Source organism: Mustela nigripes, chromosome 14 (genome assembly GCF_022355385.1).
Source record: "Mustela nigripes isolate SB6536 chromosome 14, MUSNIG.SB6536, whole genome shotgun sequence".
Classification (NCBI taxonomy): domain Eukaryota; kingdom Metazoa; phylum Chordata; class Mammalia; order Carnivora; family Mustelidae; genus Mustela; species Mustela nigripes.
Window position 1 is genome coordinate 90,855,850 of NC_081570.1, and position 17,694 is coordinate 90,873,543.

A 17,694-nucleotide genomic window follows, 5' to 3' on the forward strand; every position below is an offset into this window, starting at 1 on the left:
TTGGAATGATTTATTGATAAGTGATGATGTGCATTGTAGTTCAAAGAAGGGCAGAATCAGCTCTGAATAATAATAAAAAAATTCCATTCCAAAGGTATCTTGCATTTTTTTTTTATTCACAGGCAAAAATAGGATGTAGGCTGGGAGAATTGCTTTCCTTGAAACAAGAACTTTTACAAAGTGAAAAACTTGAAATTAGATCATACATCAGCATGAATAAGATAGCCTAGCATGTTCTCCACTTGGAACTGTGGTTTCTTGGTAATATGGCTGGCCTTAACAGAGCTGTTTGTGGAAAACTAAAGACTGTCTTCCTCACATGGCATTGTTTCATGCTTGGACCTGTGAGGGTGAAAAGTTCTTTATTTGCAACTTGAAGATTATTTTCAGATTAGTAAAGAGCAAGTCTGAACACAAAGCTACACAACCAAATTGTGGAATATTTAGGAAAAATATTGTGTATGAGGATCTTATTCAATATGTCTTGATGGTATAGTTTATTTCCAAAAGATGTGATTTCTAAATGTATAATACTTAAATGCTTCCTTTTACCAGATTTATTCCCATAAAACACCTAAGTATACTTACCAAACACTTTGAGTTCTAAAATTATTTGTGAAAAATAAAGTTTGATATATAGAATCTATGATTCTCAGTGGCTCATGCAGTAAAATAATCAGAGCAATAGAAGGAAGTACCAAAGTAAATCTTTTTGATTTTAAAACTATAATGAAAAAATTATAGATCTATAAAATACTTACAAAAATTTGCCTGTGTACATCTGATTTGTAATTTTCTGTTAAGGGTTTTAATTTCAGCTTTCTAGTTAATCCATGAGAATCATATCTTCTACATAGAAAGACATCCTCACTTCCAAAAATATCTCTCTGGTGTCTATTGAACACAGTTCACCTACAAATCAAAGAAAGACTGAGAGTCATAGCAACTTCTCTGTCCTCTACAGGGGACAGAACCTGCACTTATTGGAGAAATGTGTCCCCACTTGCTGATATCGAGAGTGTTAAGCTTGGTGTTTGTTATAGATGGAAGGATGGCAACCCAGGATCATGTAGAAAATTGGGTTAGATATGTTTCTGAAAATATTTGGGGAACGCGGGGGAAATCTAATTCAACTCTATTCTTTTTCATCATTTCTCTCTGTTGTGGACTGAATGGGTCTGCCCCCAAATCCTAAATTGAAAATCACCCCACGGTGTGATTCTCTTAGGAAGTAGGGCCTTTGGGAGATAATTAGGTTTAGATGATGTTGTAAGGGTGGAGCCTACATGAATGGGGTTAGTGCCCTTGTAGGAATCATGAGCATGAGCCTCCGATACCTGTTCTCCACCACATGAGGATACTAGAAGTCCACGGTCTGTAGCCTGGGAGGGGGCTCTCAACAGAACTCAGCAAAGTTGGCATCCCGATTTCAGATGGCCAGTCTCTGAAAACATGAAAGATGATTATATATAAACCATCCCGTCTATGGTATTCTAGTATAACAGACTGGAAGACTAAGACACTCCCATACTTTTCTAATTCTTCTTGCATTATCCAGGCTTTTGGGGACTGAATTCTTATACACATGCATGTGTTGAATTCCACTTCATTCTTCAACAAAATTGTTGGTTTTCTTTCTTTTTAGGCTATTGAATTTAATTCAGTTGACCTAAATCAATTTGGATTGTACCTAAAATTTGTGGGTTAAGTGTCTCTGATACAAGGATATAGTATATCTTTCCTTGAAATCACCTCAGATACAAGCACTAGACAAAAGCTCAATTTATGTCTTCATCCCATTTCTCTGTACCTTAATACATTCAAATTCAGGTAGGATCTGTATTTAAATATTAAGGATAAATATTTACAGGGAGACTAGCTGGTATGCTGAGCAAAGTTCATAATGTTTAAGCTGAAGGGGGGAGCTTTTCAACAAAATCAAGTATAGTTTCAAATGACAAAAGTCATACATTTTTTTGTATTTATTGTTGGTATCTCTTATCCCTAAGAAAATAAATGGTAGTGACAAGACTGTGTGTGTGTGTGTATTCAAAGGCAGAGTGGATTTAGTTGATCCAGCATGAAGCATAGTAAGAGAAAATATCAATATTCATTCATATAATTCTATAGATACTTTTTTTTAAAATTAACATATAATGTTTTACTTGTTTCAGGGGTACAGGTTTGTGATTCATCAGTCTTACACAATTCACAGCACTCACCATAGCACACACTCTCACCAATGTCCATCACCCTGACACCCCATCCCTCCCACCCCCCTCCACTCCAGCAACCCTCAGTTTGTTTCCTGAGATTAAGAGTATCTTATGGTTTGTTTCTCTCTTTGGTTTCATCTTGTTTCATTTTTCCCTCCCCTCCCCTATGATTTTCTGTCTTATTTCTCAAATTCCTCAAATCAATGAGATAATATAATTATTCCTCTCTGATTGCTTATTTTTCTTAGCCTAATACTTTCTAGTTCCATACACATCATTGCAAAGGGCAAGATTTTGGGTTTTGATGGCTGTATAATATTCCATTGTATATATAAACCACATCTTTATCCATTCATCTATTGATGGACATCTAGGTTCTCTCCACATTTTAGCTATTATGGATATTGCTGCTATAAACATTGAGGTGCATGTGCCCCTTCAGAACACTACATTTGTATATTTGCAGTAAATACCCATTAGTGCAATTGCTGGGTCATAGGATAACTCTACTTTCAACTTTTTGAGGAACCTCCATACTGTTTTCCAGAGTGGCTACCCCAGCTTCCATTCCCACCTATAGTGTAGGAGGGTTCCCCTTTCTCTTCATCCCTGCCAACACCTGTCATTTTCTGACTTGTTCATTTAAGTCATTCTGACTGGTGTGGTGTGGTATCTCACTGTGGTTTTGACTTGTATTTACCTGATGGCAGGTGATGTTGAGCACTTTTTCATATTGGCCATTTGGATGTCTTTGCAGAAATGTCTGTTCATCTCTTCTGCCCATTTCTTGATTAGTTTATTTGTTCTTTGGGTGTTGAGTTTAGTAAGTTCTTTATAGATTTTGGATGTTAGTCCTTTATCTGATATGTCATTTGCAAATACCTTCTCCCACTCTGTCAGTTGTCTTTTGGTTTTGTTGGCTGTTTCCTTTGATGGGCAAAAGATTTTTATCTTGATGTAGTACCAGTAGTTCATTTTTGCCTTACTTCCCTTGCCTTTGGCGATGTTTCTAGGAAGGAGTTGCCATGACTGAGGTCAAAGAGGTTCCTGCCTGTGTTCTTCTCAACAATTTTGATGGATTCCTGTCTCACATTTAGGCCTTTCATCCATTTTGACTATTTTTGTGTATGGTGTAAGGAAATGGCCCAGTTTCATTCTTCTGCATGTGGCTGTCCAAATTTCCCAACACCATTTGTTGAAGGGACTGTCTTTTTTCCGTTGGACATTCTTTCCTGATTTGTCAAATTAGCTGACCATAGATTTCAGGGTGCATTTCTGGGCTCTCTATTCTGTTCCATTGATATATGTGTCTGTTTTTGTGCCAGTACCATACTGTCTTGATGACGACAGCTTTGTAATAGAGCTGGAAGTCTGGAATTGTAATGCCACAAGCTTTGGTTTTTTTCTTCAACATTCCTCTGGCTATTGGGGGTATTTTTTGGTTCCATATAAATTTTAAGATTATTTGTTCCATTTCTTTGAAAAAATTGATGATCTGCTTTTTCTAAAAGGAGTGGAATAGATTTGAATTTATAAACCATAATGACTGTTTACCACAGATCATTACTTTTGTTACCCACTTCTGCTTACCTCCTCTAGTTCCCTTCCTAGGGAAGCATGGATGTCTAAGACTCCCATGTCACTCTTACTTCCTTTTAGATGAGGCTATCACAGATATGATTCTGGTTTTGTGTCAGACAGTAATAAACATAAGTTTCTATGCTGCAGGAAAACAATCCTCCTTCACAATTAAAACTGTAAACACTCTGACAACTAAAGAAATACTGGTTGTTGTTTTTTCACATTCTCAGTAGTACTAAATACATGGGTCAGTAAAGTCATACATTCAAAGATGCAATTGGTAATATATTGTACTACTAGATTTTTGTACTAGAGCTAGTGCTGAACTCCACACAGGAGATGATAGAACAGGATACACAGGAAAGGGCCCAGGAGACAGAAGCCAGTTAGGAAAAGACCTAATAAAGAATGGCAGAGAATGACATACCAAAAAGTGCTGGTTTACACACACACACACACACACACACACACACACACATACATATCCCCTGATTCCCCAACTGGAGATCATAGAATAGCACGCTATTGCAAGCTATATGTGTATATCCCCCACTCCTTCCCCCTACACTGCTCCTTTCCATCTGATTATCAGCCTTCCCTTTCCCAGTTCTTGAGAGTATAGCTCCTCCCCACCATACGCATATTTGTGTCCCTACCTGATACACATTACATTAGCATATTTAGCTGGAATTCTGAGTGTGGCCACAGATGCTTCACAATAAAAAGGGAAGTAGGACTGTATTAACGTTGAAGGGATGTCCGTGAGATGACCACAGTGGGCTGTGATGTTGGAGCTGGAAGGCTGGTTTGGGATTGGCACTCACATGGCATACAGCTGTGCTCCCTTCAGATTCAACTTCTTTTCCCACTTCAACATCAAGTAGCTGAAAGGCTTAAGCTAGTTTTTCTGTTCTGGTTGCTGAGTCCAAAGGACAGGAAATCATTACAGGGAAAACATTTCTAGCAAAGGTCACTTTAATAGAAAATTACATCAATCACCAGGAAGAAAAAAAAAATACATTTCAATTGATGTCATCCATCCATGGGATAACATCCGTTTTAGTTTCTGACTTGAGTTTTTAAAAGTTAGTCTAACTTTTGAAGAAAGAACATTAAAAATTAACCATGTCTTCAACAGTGATTTCCATCTTTTAAAAAGGAAGAGATGGTTATTAGCTATTTCATGTCAGAAGCCAAATGGTCACCTACTTAGAAGGGGAAGAGAATTTTTTTCGGGGGGGGGGGGGGGATGTTCTCCCAATGGAATGCTAAAAGGAGCAAATCTTTCAGAGTCAGAAGATCAAGTGTTTACTTTTTTAGCATACTTTCTTACATGATTGAAATTTGGCAGATGTACACCTTAAAGGTTTTTTTTCCTATGTATATTAAGTAGATGCCATTTATTTCCTAAAAATGTCATGTTTATTTTGCTTGTGAGTTTATGTAGAAGGAAGGAAGAGAAGGAGGAAGGAAACAGGAAAATTAGGAAAAGGTAAGTATATGACAAGCGCAAATATTGCAACTGTTTCTGGTTGTCCTTCAACCCTATACTAGAGCTGCCTAGAGTCCCCTGCCTGAAATGCTCATAGTTCAACACAAACCATTTTTCCCTTTTATGCCCCAAATGTTTTCATGGCTAAAATGACTTCTCAGTCATCTCCTATAAAAATGATACAGAATATTTAAGACTGGTATTAAGTATAGGTTTGTAATGTAGGCAGATTGCTGCCAATGATTCTATCTGAATGACCAGGCTTAAAAGGTCTGGGAGCCTCTAGCTCCCGAACTACACACACATATTTCAGCCTTGGTCTCTGAGGCTTCCTCTCCCTTCCAGGCCACTGAAGCGCAAAGTCTGAACATCACACCTGGAAATGTTCTTGCTTGAACACTAACACTTCTATCTGACCTATTACAATGATTCTTTTTTTTTTTTTTTTTTTAGGATTTTATTTATTTATTTGACATAGGAGATAGAGACACAGAGAGAGCACAAGCAGGGGGAGAAGCAGAAGGAGAAGGAGAAGCAGACTTCCCTCTGAGCAGGGAGCCCAGTGCAGAGCTCAATCCTGGGACCCTGGGTCCTGACTTGAGCCAAAGGCAGATGCTTAACTGAATGAACCACCTAGGTGCCCCTATTATGAGGAGTCTTAAAATGTGGTCCCCAGAGTAGCAACATCAGGATCACCTGGAGAAAATCTCGGGCTTCATGTCAGACCCTGTGAATCAAACACTCTGGGAGTACAGCCCAGAAGTCTGTGTGTCAGCACTTCCTCATAAGTGATCTGGAGAACCACTGGTTCCTCACTGGAACAAACAGAGAATGGGTCCACCTTTTACTTCTCTGCACAGTAGCCCGGATTCCCTGGATCTGATGAAAATGAAAAAGATGCCATGGGACGCCTGGGTGGCCCAGTTGGTTGGATGACTGCCTTCGGCTCAGGTCATGATCCCGGAGTCCCAGGATCGAGTCCCGCATAGGGCTCCCAGTTCCACGGGGAGTCTGCTTCTCTCTCTGACCTTCTCCTTGCTCATGTTCTCTCTCACTCTCTCTCTCTCTCAAATAAATAAATAAAATCTAAAAAAAAAAAAAAATGAAAAAGATGCCTGACAAAATGTGATGGTAGAAAAGACTGGAGGTTCTAGGGCTCACCTAAAAGTTCTATTTTCCTTGTACAGGCTGCTTCTGATTCCCAAAATCAGATTTAGAAAAATCAGCAGGCCAGTGGCCATCAGAGGGAAGCCTCTAGCAAACCTGCAAGTATTTGTTCTGGGGAGTAAGTCGGCCTTCTATAGTTATCTGGAAGTACATTAATCATTATCACCTGGCAGGGTATACACTGAGCATGGTAGGCTGTTTGATCACAATATCTCACATTGCTTCTTCGGAGCCTTACCTGGGTACACTATATTCACCAAGGAAGAGGTAAAATGAGGCAATGTACAAACTGTCCCAAGGATGGCCTCTTCATGTTCTCACCACATTGTTTTTCTTCTCGTGTCTTGTGGCCAGGGGAATCAAGCCAGAGCAAACCAGTTCATACTTCTCTTATAACAGAGAGTTGAAGACAGTTGGTAAGAACCACAACCTCTTGGCATTTAGTAGTTTGTAACCTCCCTCACTGGAGAACCATTCTGAGAATTTCTCCTTTCATTACAAACATATATTTTTATTGTAAATTTCACTCCTGCCCCACCCTTTCTCATGGAGAACCTTACAAATAAGAGTCTGTGATTTCCTCAGTTTTTAGAAATCTTGCTCAAAATCTCTTCTCTTCAAAAGTAGGCTTATTTCTCTTCTCTACATTTTTACACTTTGACTAGATTGTGTGAATGTTTTCTCATGTGATATCATTTTAGGTCAAAAGCCGACAAACCAAAAGCTTTAGCAGAATTATAATATGTCCACTGAAAGAAAAACTTCTGTTGTAGTAAATTTGTCCCCCATGTTGGAAAGGAGTGAAAATGCTACTGATAAATCTCAGTGCCAAAGAGATACTATAATATGTGCTGTGGTGGGGTTGCATTGGTTTTTCTGGGGCTTTCCAGGAATGTATTTCAGCTTGTCAAACTAAGCAATATCATTTCCCAAACAAACTAATGGCCCCCCGCCCCGCAAAAAAAAAAAAAAAAAAAAGCATTCCAAACAAAATGGAAATTCCATTTTGGTGACCAAAGGAGATGCAGAGCCTTGGGTTTCTCTTCTGTTGGCTCTGACCTAATGCCAACTTTATTTCTCTGATTGGGTTGGGGATGGGGTTGCTAATGATAAGGAGTAGACTATGCCTTTGTAAGGGAGAGGAATGATTTTCCTTCTATCCTTATGAGTTCTTAGCTGAGACCCCTGTAATAAAAGACAGATTAACCAGAAAGAAACAAACAGAAGTCTATTATCACATATACCTCCCCCGGGGAGAAACCTGGGAAAAAATAGATACCTCCCCAAAGTAGCATAGAATTTGGACTGAAATACCATCTTAATACTGAAAGGATAAAGGGGATGTAGGCCTCTTAGGGGAGAGTAAATGGTGTTTAGGGAAGATGGATGGGCCTTATAAGAACAGATGGGAAGTATGACCTTTCATGATAAATTTGACTGAATATGGTGTCAACTTCTAGTCTCTCTCCAGTGATAAGAGTCTGTATTCCCTGTTGATGTGACAAGTAAGTTCCTTTTTAAAGGATCTTCTTTAGGCAGATCAGACCATTTACAGAAACCTCTTCCTGTATTTGCTGGTTTCAGGTGCTATAACTCAAGATAATCAGTATTCCAAAGCATATACTGAAGCCCTATAGTCATATTTTGGGGTGGCATATTTTCCTAACCCTTGACTTTCCAATCCTGACTTCTCTTTAGCTGGCAGAAATCTCAAGACATTGTTCTTTCCAAATGTCTAAATGACTCTTCTATGAGGTTTATTCTCTTTGGCCTCTCAGTGGGGACATTGATCCTTAGGGTAGGGTGTCCTCTTTCTAGATTCCTTCTAAAGTTCCAAAAATCCAAATATGTAGGGTAGAGATAATAGTGTTAGTTAGTGTCAGACAAATCTCTCCACTGCAGAACAGGCAGCTGAAGACTTTAACTCATAGGCAGACTAGAAAGTCCCAGCCACTATTGTCTTTCTCGATCTATTGACTTATGTATGTGAGCTAAAATCCTGGTCTGTCCCCAGGTGACCTCTATTTCAGACGAGATCAGGTATGTTCAGGGTGGTATGGCCATAGATGTGACCTCTATTTCAAACCTTGGGTAAGAGGTCATAAATATTGGATTATGTCCTTTAAAAATTTAGGGAAAATTTTTCTAGAAAAGACACTTACCAAAAACATTCTACTGCACTGGTCATGTCAAAACATCTGCATGAATAACTGGGTGTTTTCCCTTCACCAAGGGGAAATGCTACCAATCTTACCTACCCAAAGGCTTTGTGGATCCCACTGTTGGTGAGACTGTGTTGGGATCCCAGCATAACTTTGAAATTTAACAAAAAAATGCTTTCCTGTGGAAATATTTGTAATCCTAGTAGATGACATGGGCTCTTCTTCCTTCCGCACTCAGCCACTCATGCCTTTGGGGAAATAAGATAGCTATCAACTGAATATTAGTCTATTTTCCTTGACATCAGATAAAGGACTAGGTTACCTGAATCAGAGACTTCAATTCTATAAGAAAATTCCATGTCCTTACCACTTCTGGGCAATAAGCATTAGGATTTAAAATACAGCATTTTAACAAAGGACCCTTCACTTGTCTTGAAATACTGTGAAAAATCCACATATACAAGTAAGTGAATATTTTTAATAAGTCTGGTTTGCAAAGAGGCTATCTTCTGTGCTTTCCTTCTTTTCTAAATATATTTTATGCTGGCTCCTAAAACCCCATTAGAAAAGAAAATTTGTGAAAACACTTTCTATGGGTTCCTGTGTTCTCCCTTAGAAACAAACAAAGTGAAAATCATTATGGTTACTCAACAATCTTAGTGTGGTGAGATAATATTCTGAGATACTATTCTTTCTCTGTCCTGTATTATTTCTCTTTGGTTCCCTTCCATTTTAGCAGTTAGCTGGTTCTGTTCCAACATTGCCTTGGGTTATGTATGCATTAAGTCACAAAAGTAACATTAAGAAGACAGCTTAGTGGTTAGACGTGAGCTCCAGAGTTAACAAGTCCTCATTCTGAGTCTCACGTTGCTATTTAATAGTTGTGTGACCCTGGGTAAAATTTTTAACTCTCTGATCTACCATTTTTCATCTGTTGAACGGAAACAATGGTGGGGTTTATCTTATAAAGTTTTAGTATTGTGATACTATATCGAAGGTGATTAAAAATGTAATGATGGGGCGCTGGGTAGCTCAATCAGTAGAGTCATGTGACTCTTGATGATGAGGTTATGAATTCAAGCCCCATGTTGGGCATGGAACCTACTCCAAAAAAAATTTTTTTTTTTTAATGGTAATGATAATTATTGACACTTACTGAGCACTTCCTTTGAGTCAGATACTGTTCTAAGATACATAGTGCCTCATTTAATACAGGCAGAGACGCTATACTATGGATAGTATGTTACCACCACCACCATTATCTTCCTCCAATAGATAAAGAACAAGGGCATACCACCGTTAATTGGCTGTTGGTGTTAATGTTGGGTGGAATCAGATAACTCCACTCCCTTCTGCTACAAGTGTTTATTCTTGAAAAGGTTGCTACTGGGACCTTGTACTTCTCATGGTGAATCATAAGAACACAAGAGAAAAAGCCATATTCAACAGCATGTTTAAAGTCTGCTGTGTCTCATCACTATCAAGACCAACAGATAAAGGTGGAAAAGTAAAATCTAGTTGCCATCAAACCATGACAAAAAGGGGGAAGTATAATGTTAATGAAAGAGAACTGAAAGCAGGAATGCAATCTACTATAGTCATCTAACAGAGAAAAATAGATATGCAAAGAAGTATTTATCATATGATCAAAGAAGTCACATTTAAAGTGAAGGTTAAACTGCAAAGTCAATGAGTCAGAGGAAAATTATTGAATAGAATTTTTAAATTTCCCAGAAAACTCTTTAGGAAGACAACTTAGACTGAGTTGTTCATTAAATCCTATTTGATCAGGCTCCCCTTCAGTATTGGAATAAACAGTTGATCTATTGTTAGATTATCAAATCAAGCATAAGCCTGTTTGGGGTCACATTGAATGAACTAAGCATAGTGGTGAGATCTTACCTTCTGAGATCTAGGTAATTGAGAATAGCTAAGGGAACCCATCTAGGAACTCATGCTCATTTAGGATATTTGCTTTAAATGGTATGGGATATGGTTAGGAGCTTTAAAATCACCCTCTATTCAAAATCTCTCTGAACATGCATACGTGCTCTCACACTCCCCAATCCCAATCCATGCATACCCAAGTGAATCTGTATTATTGAGTACATTTCTAATGCAATTGCCAGGGTTGCGTACTAGAAGGAGGAATAATTATGGGCTGGACTACAAATCCTTCCTGGAAGAGAGAAAGCAAATGGATACTTCCTGAATAGCTACAAAGGTAAGGCACTGGCTGGCATACATTCTGTGAATGACAATGGACTGGAAACCAAAAAATGATTGGGATTTAAATAGACAGAGATAAGAAGGAAGGGTATTCCAGGTGGAGAGACAGTTTGAAGAAATGCACAGAGGCAAGAAAATTAAACAACCGAGACTAATCCCAATTCGTAATAATTTAAAGAATATGAGTCAAGAATCAATTAGCAGGGGGTTACTTTTACTGAAATATGTAATGTCATTCAGAGCTGATATTTACAGTGGTAGAATGCTATTAGCACAGGAATTTGTTTAAACAATCATTAGGGCAAATTCTCTTTAATTCTCAAAATAACAGTTTTAACAATGGCTTAGGATGTTATTTTCAAAATAACACCCCTACTTAAAAAATATACTTTAACTGACTAGGATACCTGACAGTGTGTCATCTCTTTAAATTACAAGTATCATTATTGAACAACAGATAACATTCCAGCAATAAATTGGCACTTTAGAAAAACAAAAAAGTCAAGTTTAAAATAATTAAGGAAGCAGTCCTGGCATTATTATAAACTGTGAGCTAATATAAAGGAAAATTAGTTGCTATTTTAAGGTCAGATAAATATAAAGGGCTATTTGTATATCATTCTTATAAATAAAAGCCAATTTCTCTACATGATTTGTATTTTACCTAAAATTTTTGAAAATCAGCTGATCCTAACATTCAGTCAATGTCACTTTATCCCACGAGTCCAATAATTTTGCCTCTGCACCATATAAAATAACAAGGGGGTACAGAGCTGAGCCCTGAAAATTCAGAAACTTTTATTAAGAAGCTAACATGTACTCAGGCACTGGCCTAGGAGCTAGAAAATGAGAATGATCCAGGTTATGCCCTAAAGAAGCAGAAGAAAAGCTAAAAGGGGGAGAAAAATGAGTCATAATGGAGACTAAACAGTCATAGGGTAATGGTGAAACTGGCTAATTAATAGAAGTTCTTCAGAATGCTAAAAGGACACAGACCCTGGGGGTCACGGAGGGTGCCATTAAAGAAAATAATATACAAGCTAGAATAAAAACAAAGAAACAAACGAAACAAACAAACAAACAAAAACCTCTCCAGGTTGACTAGCAGTGAGGAAAGAGTTTTGTCAGACGCTAAAGGAACACTGCAGTTTTATAGGCAGAATTCCCACCCTTCCTTAATCCCTAAACCCCATAGCCATTATTTTTCCCCACCACACCCCCCAATATCTCAGCAGGGGATGATAACTTAACGTAATACTGTAAAAATCCAACCATGAAACAAAAGGAAAAGCACACATTAGATGTGAAACTCATCTTCCCTATGAAGGTTTGGGAAATTGCTACGTGGAATATTTTTCCCCCTAGCAATTGGATCACTGTTCTTGTGAATTTATAGTTAAATTAAACATGAAATCATTCAAGTCAAGCAAATTTAGTATTATTTGTATGTGCTCCTTTCTTGTTTTGGAGTCTCCTCTGTAGTCTCAGATTGGGGTTAATTACTGATGATTTCTCCCTTTGTATTCATAATTTTTCTCCTGCAGTTTCACACTGTTATTATTGGGACTTTCTTTTGTCCTGCTTAATTAAATGCTGAAAAGCTTCCAGTTGATTTTGCAGTCTGCTGAGGTAGCTAGATAATTTGCAATCTAAATAAAGTGTTCAGCATTGACTCAACTCTCAAGACCCACTCTCTTGCAGGTGATGTCTATGAGATGATGCTGTTAGTTTTATTCAACAGTGACTAAAAACAAACAAACATTGGCTTAGAATAAGGTTCACTATCCTTCCAACAGGACATTGCCTCTTGGATTTTGGCTGTCTGTGTTTTCTCTATAGTTCATTCAGTATTGAGAACTAATGGTTATTGTCACATCGAGCCCCTCATACTAGAGGAAGAAAATGCAGCACTCCTTGGGCAACAATAACTAGGCCCAAAGCAGCAGGCAGCTGCATGTGTGAAGCAGTTGAAAAAGGCTTGTGTCACCGAGGAAAATGGCCCCTTTGCATCAGGACAGAAATCTCACTATATATGCATGTAAGAATCCGTGCTCTAAGAAGGCAGTTTAACACACAGAAACACGTTTCTGTAAGGTCAGCTTGAGAAGGCATTTCTCAGGGTAAAAATAAATAAATAAATAAAAAGGGGGATGCTAGGTAGCATTTGGTGGGCATTTATGTAATAAATAACACTGCATGTGCTCATGCACACTTGCATTATTTTAATAAATGGCCAAAGCCTAGGGATGAAATTATTTGAAATATGAAAGCTATAGTGCAGACCTATGAAATATACATGGGGATGTGCTATGGCTTTCTGACCACTTTGGGGTCTGTAATGCACCGCATAAGGCTAATTAAAATAATAAAATGAAGCCCACAATTCCCATTTCTGTTCAGAAGAGGCACTGTGGGAATAATCAGAACCTATCTTTTCCCCACAAACCTTTCCTGCAGATTAGGCACACCGCTGCTTTCTCTCCACAAACCTTTTTTATCTGTGGACACTTCGTCTGAGAGCCACTTCCTGTTGGTGGTGGGGTGGGGGTAGGAGGTTCCTGTCCTGCTGCATGTCCTCTACTTGAATCACATGCCAAAAACAAAAAAATAGATGGACTATTGGGGTGTGTTGTGAAGGAGGTCAGAATTTCTTTCAGTGGAAAGATTACTATCTCCAAAGCCATTTGATCTTCAGTCTGTTACATTAGGGGTTTTAAGAAATCTTCGGATGCCCCCTTCAGCTTTTATGGAGAGCTAAACCTAAATCATGGAGTATCACCCTGTTAAGTATACACTGAGTAGTTTCTCTGATCCCAGGCACACTAGGCTTTATGAGACAGAAAGAAATACAAAACTTGGTTCTTGCCTTCAGACAAGTTATAATTGAGTGAGAGAATAGAACTACAACAAGATAAAAAATGAATATACTGGGTGCCTGGGTGGCTCAGTGGGTTAAGCCACTGCCTTCGGCTCAGGTCATGATCTCAGAGTCCTGGGATGGAGCCCCGCATCGGGCTCTCTGCTCGGCAGGGAGCCTGCTTCCTCCTCTCTCTGTGCCTGCCTCTCTGCCTGCTTGTCATCTCTCTCTGTCAAATAAATAAAATATTTAAAAAAAAAATGAATATACTGATTTCAATAGTACACTTCATAAGAAAACTACAAGTTGGGACTGATTAATAATAGAGCCACTGAAGCATAAAACCACTAAGGAAGGATGAAGTCTTCTACTTTAAGTGTGATCCACAGACTAGCAGCATGATCGGGAGCTTGTGAGAATGCAAACTCTCAGACCATGCACCAAATCTATATCAAAGATTGGATTTTAGCAGATGCAGGTGACTTGTATACACAATAAAGTTTGAAAAACATTGGACCAAACTGTAAGGTTCAAGAGGGCAGGAATCCTAGCCTGGCCCTGTGACTCATCTCCCAGCATTGATATGTGATAAATAAATATTCATTAAAGAAGACAAGCAGTTCAATGCTAAGTACACAGAGCACAAGGAAAAATTAAGTGTACATATCAAGATAAAAATGTATATATATTTTAAATACCCAGCAAAACCCCACGCTGGGCATAAAAATTAATATTTACATTAATTCAAAATTTTCATTTGCTTTGGGAATATCGCCTGAATTCCTGGGGAATATTTAAAATGTCATTTAAAGAAAATATATTTTTATTTATTAATTTCTACTAAATAACTAAAAATTATTTATGATACTTTAAATAAAAATCTAGCTTTTAGTATGCTTGTATAAAAATAGAAAAATTCTACATTTATGACTCCAGAACATAAATTAGACTTTAAAAATATTTTGCTTTCATCTAATTATTCTTTATTGGTATGATTCTTTGAAAATGTTCTTTATATTAAATTCTCAAAAGAATTAAGAAACTCATGACATTTACTAGGCCCATTATCGATTAAATACAAAGTTAGAACTTTATAACATTCAGAATGTAATCAAACAGGCTTTAGAAGCATGTCTGTCTAATTTTTACTATCAGGCTTCTATAACTAGGCATAACTGTAGTTTTTTAATTGCTGAAAAATTCCAATGCAAAAATCAAACACAGAAATGCACAAAAATGCACAAAAAACATTATGTAAAAACATCATATTGGTTTCTGAATTTTGTTTTAAACTAGGAAGGGACTGGTCTAGATCAGTCATTCTCAATAATGGCAAATGATTTTAAGAGCCTGGATAGCTTAACAAAATTACCAACGGCCAGGGCCCACCTGGTCCTGTTATGTCAGAATTTCTCAATATGAGGTTTCACTATGTATTAGGTGAAAGAGATCTGGCTATAGCTTATCATCCCTTTACAGCTTCTTTTATAATTACTCTTCTCACTTACACATATCCTATTTTGTTATCAGTATTCATATTTTGCACTAACTTTAGTGACATAAGCCATACAAGTACTTTGGCTAGGAATAAAGAAAAGGACCATTGTGATAAAATTCAAAATCAATCTATACTTCATTTGTTTGTTGACTCTTCAAGAAAGACAATAAGGATACAGAGATTTTAGGTCTTTCTTAAACTCTAACTGTGAGCCCTTCCTCTGATTCTACTCTTGAAGGTAGATAAAGAGTTGAGGAAAGTGGTCAATGAAACTTTGCAAGAACCCACCCCCTCTATTTAACTCACTCCATTTTAGGAATTGATTAATCATTTCCTTTGGGGCCACAGCTTTGTGTGTCTGCATAATTCTTCCATCAAACCAGAAGTCAAAAATGAATTACTTCTAATTTACTCAACACTATTAGCCAGACATTTATTGGAGGTTTACTATTTATGACGCTGTATTCTATACATTGGAATATAACTGTGAAAATGGCAGATATGGTCTGTGTTCACAAGGAGCATACCCTTTCATTATAGGAGACAGAAAATGCACAGCAGCAAATAAAATAACTTCAGGTAGTAAGTGCTATGGAGAAGGAAAAACAGACTACTATGATTCTCAGTGATAAGATGGGGTAGATGGTCAGAGCCTCCCTGACAATGTCACATTTGAGCTTAGATTTAATTGCAAGCAAGAGCCATGTATAGGAAGATTTGGGGAAGAATAGTTCAGGCACAAAGAATAGCTTCTTGCAAAATCTGTAAGGCAGGGATTAACTTGGCATATTCAGAGACCAGATCAAAAGCTTATGTGACTAGAGCAGAATGAGCAAGTATTTGAGTAATAAGAAATCACCTGAAAGAGAGTAAGTAGAATCCACATGATATAAGCCACCTTACTGGCCATGGTAGGAGTTTGAATGAAAGATCTTATATGTTCGAGGTAGGGTAAGAAAAGGAATGGCAGGATGAAGCTGTGGTCATAACAGGTCTTGGATAATGAGTATCTGGGAATCTCTCTTGATTTTTACATAGATTTTTATGGAAACATTCTTTTTTTTAAATATTTTATTTATTTGACAGACAGAGATCACAAGCAGGCAGAGAAGCAGGCAGAGAAAGAGGAGGAAGCAGGCTCCCTACTGAGCAGAGAGCCCGATGCAGAGCTCGATCCCACCACTCTGGGATCATGACCTGAGCCGAAGGCAGAGGCTTTAACCCACTGAGCCATCCAGGCACCCTGGAAACATTCTTTTTATAAGTATTTTGCTTTATGTTGTATTTTCTTGGAGCATATCATTAAAATACAATGTGAAAATTTTGCATTATTTTATATTCAGTGAAACAGAGTTCAAAGAACTTGCCAAAGACCACTTAATTGGTAAGGGGTAAGACTTGGAACTAAGTTCAAGTTTAAAACTTGGGAGTTACATGTTCATTTCTGGTGTTAAAAATAAATGAGAATAAAATAACAAAAACAAGAAGATGTAATAAACAACTTTTCCTATTTAGCAAATATTAAAATGTCTAATCTGAAGATCTGAACTCTGAAAATGTCTTATAAGAGTTACGTGCAGGAAAGCTGCAAAGTTCAAAATGTGAGAACTTTTGGTTTAAGGCAGCAAGGTGATCACAATCTGTGGTAACTCCCGTCCTAACTCACCATTAAATTATCCATTCAAAATGAAGAAAAAGGCAAATACTGTCAACAGATTGCACTGAGGCCAACCAAAGTGACCCATTCTCAGAAGTCTAGGAGGCAGCCTGAACAACTCTTGATGGGCAGAGCTTCTCAAGGCCCCAGGGAGGTGGGACAGAAATGGATAAAAAGCACAACACGGGAGGAAATTTAAGGATGGGTTGGGCTACCTGCAGTGGTGAAAAGTTCATTTATGGAGGTTCTTTCTTTGAATTACCTCTGAACTCTCATTAAAATATTAAAGTTATTGTCTAGGATCCTATGCATTTGGGGAATAAGAGCATTTTTGATGATTAGTGAGAAGCAAACAAGTAGAAGGTAAAGTTATCTCCGTAAATCAGACTGGGGTAATGAGGTTCTCAATCAATGGAAATGTGTCCCCAGTGCAACTGGCAATGTCCAGGGAAACTCTCAGAACCAGCTGTAAAATGATGTTGGTACTTTCCTAACACATGAGAGCTTGTGCCACCAATATTTGGATTATATGTGGATCTTGGGAGCAGTATTGGAATTTCGAGCCAGACTGCCTGGGTTCAAGTCCTACCCTTCTACTTACTAGTTATGTAATCTTGTATGAGTAATATCTCTATACTTCAGTTTTCTCATCTTTAGAAATAATAATTATGTGTGTTTCATAGAACTAACATGAAGATGAAGTGAATTGAGTATACTCAGGGCACAGAAAAGTACCTACTATGTAATAAGTGCTCTGTGAGTGTTGACTCTGTTTAATATTGTTAGTTCTTAGTATTGCTGTTGATGCAGTGTTGTAGCTTCTAACACAGAAGTG